This window comes from Callospermophilus lateralis, chromosome 14 (assembly GCF_048772815.1).
Source record: "Callospermophilus lateralis isolate mCalLat2 chromosome 14, mCalLat2.hap1, whole genome shotgun sequence".
Lineage (NCBI taxonomy): Eukaryota > Metazoa > Chordata > Mammalia > Rodentia > Sciuridae > Callospermophilus > Callospermophilus lateralis.
In genome coordinates, this window is record NC_135318.1 from 13,966,368 (window position 1) to 13,990,091 (window position 23,724).

Sequence of the window (23,724 nt, forward strand, 5' to 3'; positions counted from 1 at the left end):
TTCAGAATAAGAAAAGGATGTCCACTCTGGCCTACTCAGTGTAGTGCTGAAGTTCTACCAAGAGCAATTAACCAGGAGAAAAGGCATCCTAAGTGAAAAGATGAGCATAAAACCACCTCTGGTCACTGATGGCAAGATCTTACAAATTGAGCTCCCTAAAAAAGCACCACAAAAATTGTTGAAGCTGATAAAAAAAAAAAAAAGTCAGCAAAGTTGAAGGGTATCAGATAAACATATAAAATATAAAATTCAGTTTTATTTCTAGATACTAGCAATGAATAATTTAAAGTGGAAATTAAGAAAACAATTCCATTAAAAGCAGTATCAAAAAGAATAAAGTATTTATGAATAAATTTAGCCAAGGACGTACAAGTCTTGAACTGAAAACATTAAAATATTGTTGAATGAAATTAAAGACCTAAAAAATGGAAATCATCCTGTGTTTCTTGTTTAAAGGACTTAATATTGGTAAGATGGCAATATTTCCCAAATTTATCTAGAGATTAAATTCAATATTGGTGAAAATTCTAATGACCTCTTTTGCAAAACTGGGCAAGATGATCCTAAAATTCATGTTAAATTGCCAGAGATCCCTAATAGCCAAAAGATCTTGATAAAGATCTTTGATCACATTTCAAAATTCTAGGTTTATTCTCGTGATAAAAGCACAAGGTTAGACACATAGATCAACAGGATAGAATTAACAGTTTAGAGGTCAGTATTCACATATCTATGGCTAATTTATTTTTAACACTGGGAACAAAATCACTCATTAGAGAAATGGTAATCTTCAACACACAGCGTTGGTACAACTGGATACCCACACATGAGAACATCTCTGGAACACTACCTTAAATGTGCTCAGAGTAGATGACAGGTCTAAATGTAAGAGCTAAAGCACTTAACCTCTTAGAAACAGGTATAGATCATCATGGCCATGGTTAAGACAATAGTTTATTAAATACAATATTAAATTCATACGGAACAAAAAAAAACAATAAATTATATGTGATCAAAATAAAATTCTTTTCACCTTTTTGATAGTGTCCTTTGCACAAAAGTGAAAACACACTCCACAGAATGGGAGAAAATCTTTGCAAATAATATATCTTGTTAAGATATATTAACATCTAATATATATATATATATATATATATATATATATATATATATATATATATGGAATTCTTATGACTCAACCATAAAAATGAAACAACCCAATGTAAAGATGGGTACCTGGCTCAAATATACATTTCTATAATGAAGACATAAATGTGGCTAGTATGAATGAAATTACTTTGTCAAAGAGATATCTACACCCCAGTGCTCATTGCAGCTGTGTTTACAATACCCAAGATTTGGAATCAGTCTAAGTGTCCTTGTCCATCAACAGATGAATGAATAAAGAAAATGTGGCATATAAAGCATAGTTAATGTAATCTTATTCAGCCTTAAGGAAGGAAACTGTGTTTTGCAACAATGTGGATGAACCTGGAAGACATTAGTGAAATAAGCCGAGGACGTTGAAAGAAAAACTGTGTGACCATATCTATGTGGAATCTAAAAAAGTATAATTTATAAATGCAGAAAGTTTAGTTTATTTGCCCACTTATTTATTGGGTTATGTCGGTTTTTTGTTTATTTGTTTTGTTTTCTTGCATTCAGTTTTTGAATTCTTTATATATTGTGTAAATTAACCCCCTATTTGAGGTGCAGGTGGCAAAGATTTTCTCCCATTCTGTAGGCTCTCTGTATGTGTTCTTTATTGTTTCCTTTGCTGCAAAGACTCTTTTTAGTTTGATGCTATCCCACTTTGATTATTCATTTTACTTCTTGTGCTTTAGGAGTCTTGCTAAATAAGTCAGTTCCTAAGCATTTTTTTCCAGTAGGTGCAGGGTTTCTGGTCTAATGCCTAGGTCCTTGATCCACTTTGAGTTTAGTTTTGTGCAGGGTGAGAGACAGGGATTAATTTTATTCTATTACATATGAATTTCCAGTTTTCTCAGGCTATCATTTGTTGAAGAGACTGTCTTTTCTCCACTGTATTTTTTGGCACCTTGGTCCAGTATGAAGTAATGTATATATGTGGGTTTTCCCCTGTAACATCTATTCTGTTACATTTGACTTGCCTGTTTTGGTGACAATATCATGCTGGTTTTGTTACTATAGCTCTGTAGTATAATTTAAGGTCTGGTATAATGATGTCTCCTGCTTTGCTTTTCTTGCTAAGGATTGCTTTGGCTCTTCTGGGCCTTCTAATTTTTCGAAGAATTTTATGACTACTTTTTCTATTTCTATGAAGAATGTCATTGGAATTTTGATGGGAATTTTATATAGCCCTTTTGGTAGTATAGCCATTTTGACATCATTAATTCTGCCTGTCCTAGACCATGAGAGGCCTTTCCATCTTCTTAGGTTTTCTTCAGTTTCTTTCTTCAGTGTTCTGTAATTTTTCATTGTAGAGGTCCTTCACCTCTTTTGTTAGATTTATTCCCAAGATTTTTTTTGAGGCTAATTTGAATGGGATGGTTTTTCTAATTTCTCTTTCATCTGATTCATCTTTGAAGTATAGGAATGTGACTGATTTCTGAGTGTTAATTTTGTTTTCTTCTACTTTGCTGAATTCTTTTATGAATTATAGAATTTTTCTGGTGGAGTTTTTAGGTTTTCTAAATATAGAATCACGGCATCAGCAAACAAACATAATTGAGCTCTTTTTTTTTCTATTTGTATCCTTTAATTTATTTCTTTTGTCTAATTTCTCTGGCCAGAGTTTCAAGGACTACATTGAATAGAAGTGGTGAAAGTGGGTATCCCTCTATTATTCCTGTTTTTGTAGGGAATACTTTCGGATTTTCCTCCATTTAACTTGATGCTGTCATTGGGTTTGTCATGTATAGTACTTACAATGTTGAGGTACCTTTCTTTTATCCTTATATACTAGTATTTTAAACATGAATGGATGCTTTATTTTGTCAAATGCTATTTCTGCCTGTATCAAGATAATCATGTGATTCTTCTCTTTTTTTTTTCTTTTGTACTGGGAATGAACCCAGAGGCACTCAACCACTGAACCACATCCCCAGCCCTTTTTTGTATTTTTATTTAGAGACAGGGTCTTACTGAGTTACTTAGGGCCTCGCTAAATTGCTGAGGCTGACTTTGAACTCTTGATCCTCCTGCTTTAGCCTCCCAAGCCACTGGGTGATTTTTGTCTTTAAGTCTATTTATGTGGTGTTTATATGTTGAATCAACCTTGCATCCCTGGGATGAAACTCACTTGATCACGGTGCACCATCTTTGTAGTATGTTTTTGTATGCAATTTGCCAATATTTTGTTAATAATTTTTGCATCTATGTTCATCAAGGATATTGGTCTGAAATTTTATTTCTTTGATGTCTGACTTTGGTATCAGGGTTACTATAGCTCTGTGATTGGAAGTGTTCCCTCTTTTTTTATTCCATGGAACAATTTGAGGAGGATTGGTGTAAGTTTTTCTTTAAAGGTCTGGTAGAACTCAGCTGAGAATCCATCTAATACTGGGCTTTTCTCTGTTGGTATGCTTTTGATCCCTTCTTCAATTTCCTTGCTTGAAACTAGTCTGTTTAAATTTTCTATATCTTCCTGGATCAATTTGAGTAAGTCATGAACCCAAATGTCCATCAATTTTGAATGGATAAAGCATAGTATATTCATACAATAGAATATTATTTGATCATAAAAAGGAATGAAGTAATAACATGCACATGGATGAGCCTCAGGCTAATTGGAAGAAGCCAGTCACAAACCTGCACTGAATATATGATTCTATTTATACAAAATATCCAGGATCAGTAAATCCACAGAGACAGCAAGTAAATTAGTGGTTTCCAGAGAATCAGGGGAGAAGGGAAAGGGACTGAATGCTTAATATATGCAAGGTTACTTTTCAGGGTTATAAAGACATTCTGGAACTAGATGGTGGGGATAGTTGCGAAACATTGTTACTGTGCTAAAATCCACTGAATTATACTTTCAAATAGTTAAAATGATGGATTTTATGTAATGTGAAATACATTTCAACAAATTTTTAAAAAATGAAACCCAAAGAAGTGCCACAAAAATCAGATAAAACTAGAAGAAAAATACTTTGTAAAACAGTGCTTTTGCCCTCACTTTCTCATTTATTTTCATGGAAATCAGCCTATGTCAGGAAAACTAGGCCTTGCACGTTCTGGCTGTGTGATCAACTGAAAGCAAGCAAACAAGCACAGGAAAACATTTGGGGACTTTGGAGCTAGTTTCAGCTGTGACATAAGAGCCATATGACCCTGGGGAAGTCCCTTCATATTTCTGGGTTCCAGTCACCTCAGATGACACTGTGGTGTCCACCTGCCCAGCACATGGGCTGTGCCTGGTGTGGAGCCAGAGCCTACATGGGAAGGCCATGAGTCAGAGCCCAGCCTGAGTCATCCCAAGATGGGCTAATGGTGAAGTGGGAGGAGAGAGGAAATAATTCACAGTTTTTCCTAAAATTTACCCTGAATTATCCTCATCCATGAGTAAAATACTCAAGCATGCTATTTTTAAAAGGGTGACAATATTTGGTCAAAATGTCCTTGGAGGAAAGGGAGGTAAGGACCAAGAGAAGCGTGCCCAAACCACAGGGCCCCGCGGAGTGCCGTCCACATCCCCAGCAGCAGCTCTAATGAGCTCCGGGCAGGACTCTCCCAATTGAATTACATAATACATTTCCGTTTCATTTCATGAATCACAACTTGGGATACAATGTTCCTGGGTTACAGTTGATATATTTCAGAGATTACCAAAGATTTCAAAAAGAAAAATCTATTTTATTAAACTCATATGTAAAATGTCTGTATGTCAGCCAACTTATTTATTTTCAAATTTGGGATTTTCTTAAATGTTGTAGTTAGAGCTCAATGTCAAGAGAGTTCCCGATAAACCCATTAATGAATGGTGAGACTGCAGTTGCCCCTGGATTTTTCATTGCTCTTGACAGCTCAGTTCCTGGTTGATGGGTTTTATTTCAGCTGCCCCTGTTGGGTGAGAGTGAGAAAAAAAAAAACGACGAAACCTCAGAGCACGGAGCAGGGAAAGTCGAACTCACAAGGTCAGCCACGTAATGGAGAGTTAGTTCACTGGGAGACCATAAGCCCTACGTTCAAATGTGAGTTAGCTCCTTTGAGGATGTCAGTGCTGCTGATATCCTTCATGGCTGGCTCCTCTTTGCTCAGTACAACATAAAAGCTGGAGCAGAAGACGCTGGAACCAAATCCTAGCTCAGCCATTGTTAGCTATGCCACAATGGTCAGGTTATTTAATCTCCCTAAGCTTCAATGGATCAAGGTGTAAAGTGGAAATAGTCATGGTACATATGTCACAGAGTTGTAGTAAGAGCTGATGATGTGAGGTATGCACAGTGATCAGTATCATGCCCAGCACCTAGCAAGTAGTCATGCGGTATCATTGAGAGTCTACCGTGGAAATAACAACTTTGAATTGTAAATCGGCTCACCGGCATTTCCTGATTTTTAAAACTTAGGATCAAATCTGCTTTTGTAAAGACAATCTTTGAGATGTGCCCTAGTTGTGTATCCCTAATTCAGCTATTTTTTAAATTATTTCTTTATGCAGTCATTTTACTTAAAATTGACTGTCTTTCCTATGGGCCAGGAACAATGTTCAATACAAAAGAAACAAAGTCGAGAAAAGTGAATCAAGTCCTTTCTCTCCCTCTTCTGCCTGGGGACCATGGAGATACTGAAATGTATGCAGCCTACTCTGGCCAGTGCTAAAGGTGTAGAAGAAGCTGAGGGAGAAAAGAAGCAGCCCAGCCCATCTCAGGGGACCTAGAGCAGGGTGCAGGGCAGCGCAGGGCTTCCCTGCTGGGCTGCTGCCTCTGGGAAATGGCAGGAAGTGTGAAAATAGAAAAGAGCTGCAGTGGGAGCCGGTCCACTTGTGAAAATGGAGATGAATTACTACAAAAGAGGTGAGTTGGTTAGACAGTGTTGAGTTTTACATTTGTCACTTTAACAATGTAATTTCCATTTTACATATGAGGAAACAGGCCCAGAGAGATTTTTACCTGGTCCAGCGTCACACAGCAAGGCCAAAGCTGTCTGGCTCTTTTCATAGCATCGCATCACCTCGTTATGATATTCAACATCCTAGAATAAGGCCCAGGTGATTGGTATTGATTAGAAAAGCCAAAGAGGCTTCCTTGGTCTTAAGGACTAATACCCATTGCGCCAGGCAGCACCGAAGAGTGTAGGGATCATCTAATCTTGATTCCTTCCAGAGTAACCGTGAGCAGGTGCTAAGTCACTCCAGCAGCACCCACAATTCACCGTCACCTGCTCTCCCCCCACCCAGCTTAATTTTTTCTAACAGAATTCAGGTGTGGTGGGGGGGGTGTTTTCAACTCTCACTAGGGAAGACAAAAACAATAAAAGAATAATGTAACTCTATTAGAAAGGTTGACTTTTCATGTTTAAACCATTAAACATCTATAAAGAGAGTAATATTGGTTATTTAGTTATTTATGCAAACATATTATTATTCACAAACATGATGATTGGTCTTGCCAAAAACAGAGTTCACAGAGCTGTGTTTATGCGCCTTGCAGGCCCTGTCCCCAGGGATGCCACAACCACCTCATGTGTGCCTAGCATTTGTAGTTTTTCCTGCACCGAGCTTCTTGTCCATGTGATGCTCATACCAGCTCTGGGAGGGAATCGGGAAGGCACTTTCACCTCCATGGCACAGAGGGCTTGGGAGACTTGCATAGATCAACAAAGGCCAGCTCGGATCCCCAATGGCTTGCCTCTTGCGCCAGCTCTGTTCCTGCCCTGTTCTGTCTCCTAATTGCTCTGTTCATTTTGTACCTGGGAGGGTTAACTGGGCACACAGGAGTTCTGTTAAATATCACAGTAGTTAGTACATTTTAATCCTGATCCCCTAGCCTACTGTAGCTGCTGTAAAATATATGGCAATAATTTCCTGAGGCAGGGTAATGTATAAGGAATGTCAGGCCAGCCTCTGGGCATATTTGCCTTAGCTCAGTTTTATTAAAGTGAAACTTTTATTAAGGCATGTGGTGAATTGAGCAATCGGCATGATTCATGCCGTTATAAACCCATTGCCACACTCACAATAAATCAATGAACCATTGTCGTACATTTGCTGTGGAGTTGGTAGAAACAAGGAAAAAATCAATATGGGGATATTATTCAGACCATATGAAAGTATTAAAGTGTATTCTGTGTGTATTAAACCTGGCCAAACCATATTTCATGTGTTCTTTTTTTTTTCCTGTAAATATCTCCCTTAGTGTCCTGTACTCTGGACTATTTGCTACTCCATATGCTATTGAGAAATAAGAATAGCAAATATTTAAAATTCCACTTAAGTCTTTGTGATTTTTAAACCTTATTTCATAATGATTATTTGTATAATAAAGTTGTCTTGAAGAAAAAGAATGAACAATAAATTAAGAACAATGAGCCTCTTCCACAACAAACAGAGCTGTAACTTTGTATAATTCAGTAGGCAGCGGGCTCTTTTGGAGGGGAAAAAAAAAATCAACCAACAGGAGGAAGCGATTTGAGCCAAAGAAAGGGCACTTTTCATTGCCTGCCAGCTAAAGGGGGCAAGCGCAGAGCCGGCAGCATTCCCTCCCTGTCTGGAAACTATTACCATATCTCCATTTACCTGGAACCTCCTCCTAAGGTTGAAATGTGTGTCAGCGACCGCTGTCTCCCTGCGGCGGCAGTGCACCATCACCTGCACTTCTGCATTAGGAAGTTTCAGGTTCCCTCGGAGGCTGCGGCACATGGATCAGAAAAATAGGTGCAGCCACAGCTGGTTTCCAAGGCAAGCTACGCCACCACTGAGAGGCTGCTGCGCTGTTTCAAGTAGCACAACCTGGGTCATTCATTGCCATCCTAAATGCTCAAAGGGGGTTCCTGTGGTGTCTAATGCCCTCAGAAACAAATGCTGAACTTCACAAGACACCCAGGTGATGTCCCTCCCTGGCAGCTGAGGCTCTACTCTAGGCATGAAGAGAAAGGCACGGGTGTCAGTGCCACCATAGGACAGGAAGTAAGTCCAGGTGGCCTTTGACCAGGGCTGTAAGTAAAGAGCACTGCAGAAAATTAGAAGAGGCAGAGAGAGTTCCCACTGGAAGAACTGAGGCTTCCGCAAGAGGCTTTGAAAGATGGTTTTAACCAGGCTCAACACCTGGACCAAGAACACTTGCCCTGCCTGGTCTGGAAGAGTCAGCTGACACAGTGGTTATCATTTGGAGGAAATAAATTTAGATACTTCAAATCATTCTACTCTTTGGTAGTCAATTTACAATCTCCTTATGTAACATCATTTGACATTTTTTAAAAGAAGAGGTTCAGATGCCTACCCAGGCACCAGGGACTTCAAGGGAATTTTGCAATAATCCCAGGAAGGTCTAAAGCCTTCTGTAATCCAATGGATGGTGCTCATCCCCAGGTAGATACCTTTTTGCTCCACTTCTTTGTATTTTTCCATGTGTGGCAGGTTCAATAAAAATGCTATTCCTTACTTAACTATTTCCTCAAACTAGTTACAATGGGGAGATTTCACATTTGTTGGTTGCAAAGAAATAGGAGATGGAGCACAAGAATAAACAGGGAGGCTGAATAAGACAGCAGTCCGTGCAGGATCTTCGTGTCAACTCACTCTTGCCATTGCTGACAAGCGGTGACTCCACAGCTCCCAGGATACAGCTGCATGTGTGAGCTTTCTGTTGCCTTCCATGCTTTCATTTGGAGCCCAATCCATTGGCAACAGCAGCTTCGATGGAGAGACCATGGCGCATGTGACATAATCTTTGGCTTAAGTGTGGTATGTGCGTCTTTCAGGGCATAAGGTCTGAGATGATCCATCATGGTCTATGATGTCAGATTATCCACTGAGACTCAGTCCTCTTTGCAGAAATGCAATTATATTCAGATAATGGTATTTCCAGTTGTTGTGATAGACAAGACTGATGCTGGGCAGCACTGACAGGTAGAACACTGGATGATATACGCACAGGGCAGGCAAAGAATGAGGCATCGTGAACGGAGCAGTCAACGAGGTCTGCAGCCCTTTCCGTCCCTGTACATTTCTCAGCAGTCAGCATTGGTTGCCATCCAGAACCCCATGGTCAACCATACCACAAAGCAGCCCGTTTGCCTGGTGAGTCCAGGGCTGCTGCCACACTCGCTCCTCCAGCTGCGGATCCTCCCCTCACTACCCTCCTCCTCGCTCCATCAACCACAAGGACCATTTACAGGGTGCCTTCAACTCTTTCCTCTCCGTGGTTAATAACCCCAATCATTTTACTCTTCCTCTAAATTTTTATTTTGTTTGTTTTACTTTTCCTATCTTTCATTTGTTCTCTTCTTTAAATTTTTTTTTGTTTTTTCTAGACTTTTTCTCTACATCTCCAACATCCTATTTTGAATATTATAACTTCCAAGACTGGTTTGAGAACAAATAGGAACCGAACACTTTGGAATATTCGCTCAGCTATTTAACTAGTGGGTACTGAGAATTCATGCTTCCCTGACCCTGGCTAGGCAGGTAAAAAAAAAAGAAGTGCAGCATAACAGAAAGATGGCCTCAAAAACCAAGCTGACCTGGGATCTAGTAGCTTCTTTTTTACCTACAAGGCTATGTGGCCTTGGGCATGTGTCATTTAAACTCTTGGAGGCTGGGTTCCTTCATCTGTGCTAGCACTGAGGTATGTAAAGCACTTAGCCCAGATCTTGACACACAGCCACAAGATGCACAGAACTCGTTATGTCTGTTATTATTTCTAAGCTTTAATCAGAGTATTTGATTTTAGGCTCATGAACTTTTTGTGGATAGTCGTTTCATAACACTGAGACATACTGAAATTTGTTTAAATAACTGAAAGATTGTTGAAGGGATTTTCAGAGCCCATATACAAAAGTACAACAAATAGATTCAGGGTTGATTAAAAAGCAGGGAGTTTCTCTTCTTGATGTTTTCTCTTCTCTCTGAGACCACCCTGACCTTGATCTTTGTTCTACTGCAATTCCAAGTTTATATTTTCTATCCTGGGCCAAGGATGGAGGGATAGAGACTGAGAGTGTTGTTCAGCTAGCCTCAAAAACATGTTTGAATTTACTTTCCCTTTCTAAATAAGTTCACATTTTAATAGAGGACGTTATAAAACCAAACAGCTCTTCTGATTCTAAGAAAGTGAGTTTTCTTGGCAGATCTATAGGTAGGGTTCTGCCTTAGGCCAAGCAAATCTGAATCTCCAGAGAGCAGCACAGAAATCTGGGGTTTTAACAAGGACCTCCTCATTAGGCAAACTGGAAAAACTGATCTAGCTCAATCACAAAACAATGATTGGGCATCCTTGTGTCTTTGAAATATTTTATGGGACAAGCAGAAATATAAACAATATGTATGCTCTCAAGAGTTTATGTTCTATTTGAAGATGTAATATGTACATGCATGTGAGTATATATGTATTTGTACAGTAGTCTGCCTTAACTTGCAATTTCAATTTCCACAGATTCAACTATGGCCAGAATATATGAAATGGAAAATTCCAGAATAAATAATTCATATGTTTGAAATAACTTTTATAAGAGGACATTCTTATAATTATTCTATTCTATTATTGTTGTTGCTGATCTTTTACTATCCTAATTTATAAATTAAACATAATCATAGTTATGTGTGTAGGAAAAAAACCCAGGATGTATATAAGGTTGGTACCATTTGAGATTTCAGACATTTGCAGAATGTCCTGGGACATATCCACAAATGCACACAGGCAAAGGGGAGCCACTGTATGTGCATGTGGGTGTGAATATGAGCACTGGAAAGTTCATCATTAAAGTAAGAGCAGTATGACAAAACACACAGGAAATATAGCACCAAAAGATGGGCTAGAGCTGCCTCTTAAGAGGTTTTTATGGGAATTTTCAACAGCTGTTATTATGGAAATATTCAAATATCCACACAAGTAAAATTAATAGTGTAGTTTCCTCCCCCTTGTATACCTCTCACTGATTTTGAAGAATTTTGCCAATTTTTTTTTGCCCATCATCCTCACCATTTCTCCCTCTTCTGTTGCATTTTAAAGCAAGCCACAGAACCCTTTGTGGGGCCTTGGCATGTCTATTGCTCATGGGTGACAGGATCATATGGATGCTCACTTTATCTCTACACCTGTCATCTTGAAGACTGGCATAGACCATAGTTTGAGTAGTGCTAATTTTAAAAACATCTCAGAAGGCTGGGGTGTAGCTCAGTGGCAGAGCATTTGCTAGCATGCTTCAAGCCCTGGGTTTGATCCCCAACACCCTGAAAAATAAATGAGTAAGTAAATAAATAAAATATATCCCAGTTATCTTATTGTCTGACTCAATAACGAGGAGGGTGGAAGGATTCCAGATGAGGAGCACTGTAAAGACGAAAAGCTACATTGGGAGGAACTAACTTCAGTTAAGTGATGTAAACTCAACCAGGCACTTCATGTATTCATTTATTGAATCCCCACACCAACCTGGAAGGTAAGTATCTTTATTTTTCACTTTTCATCTGAGAAACAGAGACTTTGAGAAGAAAGTAAGATGTCCAGGTCTTTCAGTTATTAAATTTCTTTCAGAATTTAAATTTCTTTATTGCCTCTTTTCTCTACATGTATTTTTCATATAAATGTAATTATACTCAACATATATTTTTATTTCCTATTTTTTTATTCAATATTCCATCTTGTAAGTATATTCCATACTATTTCATGATTTTTATGTCCACTACTTGTAATGATCACATAATAGTTCATCTAGTAGATACATTATACTTTATTTTAAGACTTCTTTCATGGTCAATATTTAGGTCCTTTCTAGCTTTATGTTATAAATATGGCTACAATAAATATTCTTATGTACACAAGTTTCTCTTTATTAAGAAGGAATATTTCCTTAGGAAGGGACCTAGAAGAAGAATTATAGAGTCAAGCATATATGAGCTATTCATGGTTCTATTGCTAAATGTTTTTACAAAAAATCACATAGATTTATATTATCCCTAATATTCTAAGAGAGTGCCAGCCACAGGTGAACTAGGAGTGAGAAATGAAATCAGACTGTGGATGACTTTAATAAAGCCTATGAGATTTGACCTTGACCTTTAAGGTCATGGGGAGCCATTGAAATTTCTTGGACCAGAGACCAAAGTGTGAAGAGGGTTAGAAGATTAATCTGAGATTAGAACTTGTGATATCTAAGGAAGAAGCTGAACTTGGTTCTTGTGTTCTACAGAAACCAACAGTGACATCTTGGGCAAGTCACTTCTCTTTTAAGCGTTCATTTCTTCCTATATCAAATGAGGGTATTTAGTCAATGATCTCTATGGTTTTCCAGATTTAAATTTATATGAATTCTGAACTGTTACTTTTAGATACTTGAAATTCTACGATTGATTGCTCATTCCTCCACATTCCAACCCCTATTAATCACAGTTCTTTAGGAGTGGAGAATACCTGGCGTATGTGCCACTATTTCCTCTTCTGAGTTAATGACAGTTGTAGCCCAGTGGCCATGGCTCTCTCTCTGGCTCATTACTCCCCATGCAGGTTCAGTCAACACTTGCTCGTGGTCAGGGAAACACAGGGAAAGCCCTCCACCATCCAGGCTCTGGACTGACCTCAACCCTGGCTCCTCAGTGTCTTGGAAGGGCCAGGGAGCAGAGGTACATAAAGAAAAGAGGGTCTGAACAAAGAGCCGTGCAATGAGAACACTACATTCATGATCACAGTGACCCAATACCATTCTAAGAACTTCACAAATACCATCTCTCTTAATCTTTGAACAGCCCTAATAGGTAGGATATTGTCTATTTCACAATGAAGGAACTTGGGTGGAAGCAGAGGGCCATACCCACAGTCACACAGCTGATGGTTAATGGCAGAGGCTGTGTTGGAACCTTCGCAGTCTGACTTCCAAGTCTCTGGATTGTGTCCTTCATTACTCTTCATGTAATGCAGAGGGAGCAGTGGGCAGAGATGGTAGTCAGGGAGGCAAAATGGCTGATTCCACACAGTCGCCACAAGAGGGTCCTACACTTGCTACTCGCACACTCAACCATTAGTTCTATAAAAACCAAGTGACTTTAAATATAAGGTGCTTTGGAGGTGACAAAGTTAAAACAAACATTACCTTTCCTACTTCCCAAGAACTTCAAGCTGGCAGGAGAAATGAAATACCAACCACCGACAGCAACACACAGTGGGATGAAGGCAGCAGACAGCAGAGGAACAGATCAAGAGAGGGATCGGAGGGGCCAGGGGAGGGGGACCTGCCCTGCAGCCATAGCTGCCAAAGGGGCCAAGTGGAGTGGGGAGTGCTTCATTTGCATCTTTCAGGATAGGAAGAGTGATGTGCACTCACAGAGGGGAGGATAAAGTTACCTGAGCATCCATAATAGGGTGTGCTGGCAGGGAAGCAGACAGAGAGTTTGCCCTCAAGAGATAAATGAGAGTCATGAAAAATAGTAGGTAACACCACTGAGGCCTGGGTTAGTCAAGGTAACAAAAACCAAAACAAAAAATCAATCTCAAATTTCTAACCACTTAAGACAATAGATGACTCCTCTCCCTCACAAAACAGATGAAACAGAAGGAAACTTTTCATCTTCACCCTGGGGTCACACTCTTTCCATCCATGACTCCTCCTACTCAGGGATGGGGCAGACATGAAATTCTTAGTTTCCAACAGAGAGTGTGTGAGAGAGAGAGAGACAGAGATTCAGAGACATAGAGAGAGACAGAGAGAGAGAGATGTGTGCAGATCTTGTTTGAAACCTGGCTCTGCTCGCATTTCCTTTGCAAACCTGGGTGCAGGGAGGACAGGGGTGAGTGGGGACTATAGGTCCTAGATGGCAGCCACTTGCAAGATGTAGCTCTTCACTATGAGAGGGGAGCACATGCTTTAGCTCACCCCCTTGGCCAAAGGGCCTTGATCAGAGACAGTCTTAACACCAGGATAGGGTACCAGGGAATCAAAGAGCGGGCAACTGGCTGCAGGAGGGGTTTGAGCAAGGGAATCATGCCACCAGAGGTACTCACCTTAGGAAGGGAAGTCTGCAATCAGATGCCTCCAGAGGATGGAGACCATGCAGAAAGAGAGAGGAGGTAGGGGACTGGACAAACAGTTCAGCCAAGAACTGTGACCTGAATGAGGTCGTCACATGGGATGACAAGAAGAGAACACAAGGCGGATTCAAACACAGACAGCGAGAGGGCAACTGGTAAGAAGAAGGGGAGGTGGGAGACCTCACATGAACCATGTTCCCTGCACAGAAGATTCCATATCCCTTTGAGGTGAGCCCGACACGGAGAGCCTTCCTCCAGCCGCATGATTGCAGAGATGGGAGCCTGCACTCACAGGGAAGGAGCAAGCTGCCACACAAAGACCAAGAGAAACATGGAACCTCTGCATTCCTGGGCAGATCTTTCCTGGCTACATCTCAGAGGCAGTGTTTGTCCGGGCTCCGTGTACACCTGGAGTGGCTGGGCCCTGAGAGCCTGTGGTGGACGGTGGACCTGCGCAGTTGCCAAATGTGGCCAAAGCTGCCACTGAGGATGTTTTCACAGGTTTTGTTTGGAAACTCAGTGTGGGCCTAGGGAGCAGCTGGGAGTTTCTGAGTAACTGCAAACCCTGGGGGTGGAGGGAAGCCAAGGACAACGGGCCAAACAGGAACCCAAGTGAGGACAAAGCTGGAAGTCAGGTGAGGCCATCCCAGGGTCGGGCTCCAGCCGCCAAGGACAGAGCTCAGGGTCCAGCCCAGAGGCAGACCCAGCACCTCTGAGGGCAGAAAACTGGGGGCCCAGGAGCTGGGTTGTCAGCCCAATGGGTCACTTTCCACATCAAGGAAGTGCGGGGCTCAACATACACACTAGTGCCCCCCTTTTATGAATTAGACCTCTATAACCTGAAACTTATGTAGACACATGCATGATTATTTGCTCTCTTGTGTATTTTCCTGGAAGGCTCAGATCAAATATCAGTCCTAAAGCTTGGACCATGTTCATTTCCAAAACCTAGGGAAAATTAATTGTCCCCTCTTCTCTTCTCTAACAGCTATTCTATTTAACCAGCTATATTCAATCACCAACTGTTGACCGAAATGCTCAGTAGGTATTAGGGCCAGTGAATATAAAGGTGGATTCACTCCAGTCTCTTGTGGATGGGGTCATCTTCCTCACTTGGGCTGATGGAATCCAATAGAATTCACCCAAGTATTCTGCGCAGTCCAGTGGAAATCAGGAGATGGCTCAAAGTAGCAAGCTCTCTTAGAATATTTGACATTAACCATTTGTTTCGTCTGCCCAGGAGAAGGTCCTGGAAGACCTGACCCTAGCAGGATGCCATTCGAAATTGACCGAAGGCTTTTTCACTACACGAAGCGAGGTGTCTCTCCCTTGTCATGTAATTACTTAAAGGAATTGCTGAGAGGCAGCTTTGAAAACTCTGCATTTCAGGGTGGACCCAGGAATATATCTTTCTTATCAAGAAATGATTTATTTTCAAACATGGTCGAGTCCTAGTACCAAAAAAAAAAAAAAAAAAAAAAAAAGGCCTGGGGTCCTGTTGAGCCTTATTCAGGGAAGCCCTGTTGATTTAGGGAAATTAAAGCTCCAGATCTAACCAGTAAAATGATCTTATCCCTGGATCTGACGTTTGAAATTTGATTTAATATTAAGTTCTTGCATGGTTTAGACCTTCTCTGTTCCTCTTATTTTTTCATCAAGGAATAAAAAGATGACATTTTTTGACCCTATAGCCAAGATTCCTAGGTGGGCTCTTCTCCAAGAGGAGCACATATGTCTGTCAAGATTCTGAAAAATGTATCCTCTTCAAGTCCTGTGCTTTTCTTTAAAAGAAATATAGAGAAACCACAAACATATTTGTATCGTTTCCATCGTATGCTTTCATACTTGAAGGAAGTGTTGGATTTTCTTGTTCTTTGGCTCACAGAGCACGGAGTGACATCAGTGAGCTAAAACTGCAAGTTCTACTGCCCTTTCCCTATTAAACTTCAATGTTTACCTCTCAGGGGGATTGGCCAAGAAAAGTCCATTTGGGCTGGAACGCAGCATATTTAGTCTCAGAATTAAGGTAATTTCTTTGGAAGAGTTTCAACCAAATCAATTTATTTCAGAGATGTTGGTGTTGGTTCCCTTTTAAAAATTCCAAAGCCCCAGGCCTTTTCACTCTACCTGCTCTGTTAAGGCAATTCCAAGCTGGTTTTTGCACTGAAAAATCATGCCTCTGGCTGTGTGGGGTTCTGCAACGTGGGCCTTGGGTGCTCTAGGAAACGGCTGTGGTTTCATGGGGCCAGTGTGGATGTTTAGCTGAGTGAGTTCCCAGAAGCCTGAAGATCCGTGGACTTGAGGGCTCCTGACAAGAACCACCCCTCCTACCTATAAATTCCCTTTGATAATAAAACACAATAACATGCACTTTGTTTTTCATTTGCTCCTTAAAAGAATTTTGTGAAGCAGACAGAGTAGGTATCATCCCATGTCTTTTCATAAAAACATACAGGGTTTGGTGATAGTAGCGGCCCAGATGAGGCCTGCAGGCTGGCTGGCCTGCGACGTGGTCTTCTCATGGGTCCAGCTCCTTCCTCAAGGCTGTTCTGTCTACCTAATCGGGAAGAATTGTGAGTGAAAAGTTGTTATAAAGTAGTTGTCCTTGAAGATGCTCAGATGAAAACCGAAATAGATGTCAAAATAGGATTTGAAGACTCTCCAGAAAGCTTCTAATCCAAAGTTCCTCTATGTGCTTGTCTTGTCCATGATGCCTAAAATTCCACTAGAGTCATGATTCCCTGTGTTTAAATGGGTTCAATCACCAAGAGCTATCACAGAGCCAATGGCATTGTCTGGAGCTTCCGGAGTCAACTTTAATTATGGTGGCATGAGTGAGCATCCTTTCCTTAATCCTGATAAACATATTTTACCATGTCAAGGAAGTAACTGTTATTCGTATTTTAAAAGTTGCCACCATAAATAATTTCTCTTAATCGAACAGGCCCTTTTGTTGTCCCTGAAACAGCTAAGGACCACTTCTGAGGACCCCAAGTCTGTGCTCTCCCTGGTTGCTACATCAGGATTTTGTCTCTCTGAGTTCTAATTCTAGAAAACCCATGACTTTGCTCAGAGATTACTTGGTCTTATTCCTTGTTTAACAAAGGCTCAAGGAGATTACACAAGTTGCCCGAGACCACCTAGTACACAAGGGTCAGAATGCTGTTTTTCCAATGTCACCTCCTTGTGTTCCTCCAGCAATGACAAAAATGGCAAGAGAACAACCCAGAGCTTCCTCCCAACTTATTTTCCCTTTATCATATTAAAATTCCTACCCCTTCCACTGCATTATAAAAAGATCTGTGAGGATTTATGCAACTTAAAGTCATCCAGTTCTGTGTAGATAGATTTCTCAAGAGGAAAAAAAAAAAAAAAACACTATTCAGGCTCCAACTTTACTTGTTTAAGGATCTAGTGATCCCAGTGTGAATTCCAACTCTGCCAGTAACTAGTTGTGTAACGTGGCAAGTTATATCTTCTGGATCTCAGTTTTGTCACCAACAAAATAAGGGATCACAACATTTCTATTGACCATTTCAATTATAAACTCTATTACTCAAGAATCTTAGACTCTGACAAGGTGCCAAGAGCGGAAAAATAGCAAGCATGATCTTAGGACCCTCTGGAAAGTTTATATAATATTCATGTTGATGACCAGATCCCTCTCCCCATGAACAAAGCATTTCATTTATTTTCGCAATAAAAGATCAGGCTTGCTGGGCACAGTGACACAAGCCTGTAATCCCAGTAAGCCGGACGACTGAAGCAGGCAGATTGCAAGTTCAAGATCAGTCAGCAAATTAGTGAGGCCCTAAGAACTTAGCAAGTTCCCGACTCAAAGTAAAATAAAATAACAGGGCTGGGCATCTAGCTCAGAGGTAGAGCGCCTCTGTGTTACATTCCTATTACCACCAAAAAATATTTATATATTAGCTTGCCTGCTAACTAATATTCACATAGACACCAAGTGTCAGTGATTGGCAGCTGATTCTTTTCCAAAAGCCAGGCATGGGATAGAGCAAGCCATGACAACAAGTGAGCATCTGTGACTGCAGCTAAGAACACTAAGAAAAGAAAGTAGAGGATCCTAAAGGTGGTCTTAGCTTTGGGGTGGCCTTGGTAGGTTAGAGGGCAAAGGCAAGCCTAAGTTTACCCTTTCAAAGCTTCAAATGAAACACCAGCAGGCTTCCCTCCCTATGCCCAGACACCTCCCCTCTGGAGCATGATGCTGCTTGAGATCCATCAGTCGCCGAGGTCAGAAGGTTAATGTCCCATCCTGACTCAAGCCACCTTTCAGCCCTCTCTCTCTGAAACTCTAACGCCACATTTTTAAGATGAGTATAATAAAACTTGACCCTGTGGTCCACCCCATTAAAGGATGAAAACTGTAATCCTAATACATACAACATCACAGACACATCGAAGCTCCATTTACCTCTGTTCTGAAGTGGAATGCCGACAGATTTATGATAATTTGTGTGTTGTCTTTCTCCATGTATTAAACTTACTGCAGAGGATATTGTGGAAAGTGGAAAAGAACCTCACATGTCCTGGTTAAAAAAAAATATATGAATGCCTATTGAACTCAAGAAGGCAAATTTTTATTTCTGCATAGGACACACTTTCTTACAGAGACTATAGCAATAGGTTTTGGCCATATTTAAAACTTGGCTATTTAACTTCTTTTGAATGCCCCATTGGGTGTAGATTATGGAGTAGCTGAAGGAAAAGGGGTGCTTTCTCATTCATCTTCAAAGCCACCAAAATGCCCAGCAGTTTCTGGCATGCAGAATGTGGCCAACATTTCTTACAGTTGATAAATGGACTTGAAAATGGCCCCCGGAGAGCAGTGTGTTATGGTATGAACACAGCGTGAGTGTTATGGTTTGGATCTTAAGTACCCCCCAAAGCTCATGTGTTGAAAGCCTTGATCCCCAGCTGATAGCATTACTAGGAGGTGGTGGAACTCTGAGGAGGTGGGGTCCAAATGGAGGAAGTTAGGTCACTGGAGTGTCCCTTGAAGAAGACATTGGGACTCCCCATGTTTCTCTCTCTTTTTCATTTCCAGGCTACCACAAGGAGAGCAGCCTTTTTCTGCCATGTTCTCCCCACTATGACATGTTGCCTTGCCACAGGTCTAAAGGCCAAGTGGCCGTGGACTGAAATCTCTAAAACCATGAGCCCAAATAAATGTCCTTTTAAGTTGCTCATCTCAGACATTTTTGTCACAGTGATATAAGCTAACTAATATGACTAGATTAGGGGAGTGAGACACCTAGATCTTCATCATGACCATGCTATCAGCCTATTTGCATGACCTCTATGAGCCTCCGTTTCTTGTTGGTATGACTCGGAAGGATGCTACATGATTATTAAAGATGACCCCAGTTTCTTTCATCCTGCATATCCCTTTACAATGTGACTCCACCAAGTGGTGGAATCCACTTCCAGCCCCTGGTATTGGGGCAGGCATCAGGATGGGCTTTGTCTAACAGAATGCATTGAAGGTGACTCTGGTGTCTTCCAAGAGCAGACCTCAGGAAGCCTCATGGTTTTCCCCGTCTTGGGGAAACTTGTTGCCTCAAGTTTCCCACATAAGGAAGCTGCCTAATCTACCAGAGGATGCAAGATCACGTGGAGAAGAACAGGGACCCCAACCAAGAGTCAGCACCAGGTTCCAGAAATGGAGGCCCTCATGGACCTTCCAGCCCAGCTGCCCCTCCTGCTGAAAGTAGTGACACAAGTGAGCTCAGGGGAAGCAGGAGAGACTGCTCACCAACCCACACAAACCCGAGGAATAATACATTCTTTTGTTGCAAGCCACTAATTTTTTTGCTGCGTGTGGTATACAGAAAGGCTAACTGAGCCAGAAAGAAACCAGATGACTTCTAAGGTGCCTTCAGCTTTATGATTCCGAAACCTCTGTGCAGTGTTCACCGTGGCATAATGGAACAATATCCCTGGAAACATCTATATGTTACACCACTGATTGTTCAGAGGAGGAAACTGACACACAGGAGAGATGATTGGACCAAGTTAGTCTTATAAGATGCTTGATTAGGTAGCAGAGAGTCTGACTGGAAGGAGTGCAAAGACTGGATTGTGGTCCACACCCTTGGGGCATCCTCTCCACACAGGTAGGAAGATGGTGCTTCCAAGCTGTTTCACAGATGCAGAGGTGCTCCTTCATGAAGAGCAGCCAGGCCTCTGTGGAGAAAACCCAAAGAAAGAGCCCATCCCAGTAGACTGTCACCCCCCTTGAAAGATGCTGAATCTTGCTATGCTTGTTTGGGACCCAGTGCAAAGGTAGAGAATTAAATTAGGAGAGCTTCGGACTTTCCACTGTGCATTGCCAATACTTATTTGTATTCTAACTAATCAGCTTCTCCTCTCTCCTCGGTATCTTTTCCACCTGTCTGAAGGAATGATCACCAAAGCCTACGTGTGGGCTTTCTGCTGCTTTTATCTGCATCTCTGAAACTACTCATGAAAATTCTTCTCCCTGAAGTATGAGCCATTACTAACATATCATACAATCTGGCATTGATTTAGAGCCAAACTGGGAATTTCTGGGCTGGGCTTGGATTGATGTGAAAGGAGTTAAATGTTTGGGGCAGGGGTGGAGTGTGGTTCCAACAAAATGGCAAAAGTAAACTTCAAGATGAGTGTCAGAAGAAAGAATTAGAAGAGACAATTAAATAAATACCTGGATGGAAATTCTGGGTCTGGTGCCATCCACGGAGCACATAACACCCATTTTAGACACATTCTAAAGACAATTTCAATAAGTCATCTGAGAAGATGAATCAAATAAATTCCAAATCTTAAGAACAGATTGGTTGCTATGTGGCTTCTTGCAAGTGGACCATTAAATCAACTTTTTTTTTTTTTTAAACCAGCAGTTTCTCCTGTCATCGCCAAGTGAAGAAGTGGAAGAAAAAAAAAAAAAAACAGTTAGCCAAAGGAATGACATTCAGATGTTGAAAGGGTGAAACCTGAGGAACACTACCAAACCTTTGCTAAAAAACAACAAGAAGCCAGTGTTGAAAATGAAGACACAAAGGAAAGGGTTCTCCAAGGCTTAGCACAGGATCTATGCCCACACTTGCTGATTGGCATCAATGGTTTGCCTAAGAAAGCATAGTAACTGTATCCCAGCTAGCACCTTCTCACCTCTGATTCTAACCATAAGTGACAAGGGTAAAGTCAAAAGGGCCATAATGGCCTGAGCCTTCTCACACATCACTGCCTGGTCTTTCTGCAACCAGCAGTCACCTAAGTCTCTGGTTAGTCTCTTACAATGTGGCATTCCTGACTCCTAGCTCTGGAGAAGTTCACTGGCCCAAAGGGTCCCACACACTTCAAAGAAGTTGCAAATGATGAGAGTAAAGGCCAGCATCCACCATGGGTTCAGGAATATAATATTAACAGTTATGGGATGTTTAGTCCTGGGATACATTGAATGACTGGAAGCAAATTCAGAATTGTGGACAGAGCACTGCATTAAGAAATGGGAGACTTGAAGATTAGCTTAGCTGGGCTAATGTCTTCCTGGGAGACCATGAGTGTCCGGTAGCTGCTTTGTCCTGTTTCCTGATCCTGAAACAAGATGGTTGACTCAGTGGCTCCTCTAAAGCTCCTAACAGGTCTACTGAAGGTGGGACAAAAGCCCTCTTTCACCCAGACCTTCTCCTTCACCTGCTACAGCTTGGCTATGGGACCTTAACTTACCCAACCTCATCTCTTGATTCCCCATCTAAGGATGGAATGAACTAAGATGTGCTAAGAGTCCAGGGTCTATCTAGCATGTCTAAGTGTTCAATATGTGTTAGCCAAAATAAATAAATTAAAACTCTATTACAGAAAACTCATAAGAAAAGAGAGAACAAAGAGATTCTCTGATATCATGAATGCATTTGAAGATATAATAGGAACCTGCCATAATTTCCCAGCTTCTCATGTGTCTGATCATCTTCCCTCAAAGTGCTTTTTCACTTATGGGATACTTTTATTGGAGATTAGTTTTTTCCTATTAATGTTTATTGATGAGTGATCATAAAATTAGTATAAATATTTTTGTTTACCTCACTAAAAATTAAGTGGTGTTTGTTCATTGGTTTGATAATGGTGGTATATATTGACCTTTTTCTATTTTGCTAACTTGAAATTTAAAGTTATACTATGAAAGGCATATAAGAATACCTGGACATCAACTTCTTAACCTTTATCTTCAAAGAAACAGGGAGAGAACAAGAACTCACTTAGTAATTGATGTCTCTTACATTGAAAAAAACATTTTTCAGAAACTAAGTAGTTTCTTTATTCTCTTCTTATTTTGCTAAATTCAAATAAAATTAAAATTTCATAATGTTGGATAATCATTGGGTAGTTGAATTAGAATGAGGACTTTTTAAAAATTCTTTCTTTGTGGTAGTTTGTAGTTTCCGATTTTTCTAGCATGAACTTTTACTAATTCCATAATAACAAAAAAATAATAATAATTCAGCCAAACCATTATACCATTTGCTCTATCCATCAAGCTGGAGCATATAAAAATACCTGGACCCCAATTTCTTAACCTTTATCTTCTCTCTTTCAGAGGGCAGGAAACCTGCCAAGAGAGAAGGTAGTGTCCCTTCCCTGGGGACTTCACAGTTTATGGAAAAGACAAAACACAGAGATAAAATGAACTGAGATACATTTAACACCAAATGGGCTTTTTAAAAAATAAATAAACTTCGAACAAGGCAAGGAGTCGGGGCTGCTGTAGGGCCTCTTCGCTGTAGTATCACCTGCGGACTGCATCGCACAGCATGAACTGAGAGCCAGCTACCTTCCAGACACTGATATAGGCTTTGGGGACATGATGACCACTAATATGTTCTCCCTACCCCCATTAAAATCACACAGAGACACAAAAAGATAAGTAAAATAAGTTAGTTGGTTTTGCAGAGATCCTTCATGTATTCATGCTCCTTTCCTCAGTTAGACACAAAAAGAAAGAGAGAAAGAAAGAAAGAAAGAAAGAAAGAAAGAAAGAAAGAAAGAAAGAAAGAAAGAAAGAAAGAAGATTGAACTCTGTCCTCTGATAAAGCTGTTATGTGAGTTTTGGTATATACTTTCCAACCTCCAGTGACATTGTCAAAATGGGTATTATCAACCAGAATCAACAGAAAACTAGAGTCTAAGCTCTTCTGCCCAAAGTGACAAACTGCTAGAGGTCAGGACTCATGACTTCCGGGGTCTGTAACTTTGGTGGGGGAGGGACTTTTGCCTCTAGGTTTGGTTCTCCCAGGAGCGGAGGTTGTTTTGCACCTACTCTTTTCACCATAGCAGATATCCAGCTTCTCTTGTGAATGAATGGGAATGAAAAATCGAGCAAGCCACGGAAGCCAGGAAAGGTTTGGGGACAATCTCATTCAGCCACCAACATTCACCTAAGAGACATTCCCTGATGCCCCCTGGCTGCTGTACCTGTGGCCTGTGTGGTGGCCTGTGATGGCTCCCCTCATTCAGAGATATTTGGGCTCCCACATCAGTGGCTTTTGCTGCCTCCATGGGCTGG